The sequence below is a fragment of the Nanorana parkeri genome, unplaced genomic scaffold, assembly GCF_000935625.1.
Source record: "Nanorana parkeri isolate BGI_ZX_2015 unplaced genomic scaffold, ASM93562v1 scaffold499, whole genome shotgun sequence".
Lineage (NCBI taxonomy): Eukaryota > Metazoa > Chordata > Amphibia > Anura > Dicroglossidae > Nanorana > Nanorana parkeri.
This window is the reverse complement of record NW_017306767.1, coordinates 252,292-252,768: the sequence shown is the minus strand read 5'-3', so window position 1 is coordinate 252,768 and position 477 is coordinate 252,292. Positions and strand designations below refer to the sequence as shown.

Below are 477 nucleotides of genomic sequence, written 5' to 3'. Positions count from 1 at the left end.
GTCCGCACTTCTCGTCCATAGGGAAGAGCGGGGCTGCGGGGAGCGGCAAGGGACACGCCTCCTCAGTGTGCGCTGCTACTCCTCCCTTTCAGTGCCTGCTTCCTGGCCTGGGGTCAGCAGAAGATTCTTCCCTGAGCTCTGACTACATACACACTCAGCAGAACATGACCCCAGAGAAAGATGAACATGTTCCGGCGAAATTTAGCTGATTCTATAAGAATTGGCAACAATTTCACCAGTCCAGTGCTCACCCCTGTCATTTTTACATTTCTGCTATGGGCCTAGTTATCCAGCAAGATAACAAAGTAACACATATATCATTTTTTTAGGGACAAACAAGGCTTTCTTTTGTCTTCAAAAAGGATTTGCTTTTTTTGTGCAACCCATAGAGAGAAAAAGGAACAAAGAAAAAACTTTATATTTTAATTAGTATTAATTTTAAAAAAATTGTGTTATTGTAGATAAAATAATTGTATT

General features: G+C 41.3%; 1 protein-coding gene across 1 annotated transcript in view; it reads right to left on the bottom strand.

Annotated features, from left to right (window-relative positions):
- Positions 1-477, bottom strand: part of CDC42BPB (CDC42 binding protein kinase beta) — a 105,862-nt gene that overhangs the window by 103,900 nt on the left and 1,485 nt on the right. The gene's annotated exons all lie outside the window — the stretch shown is intronic.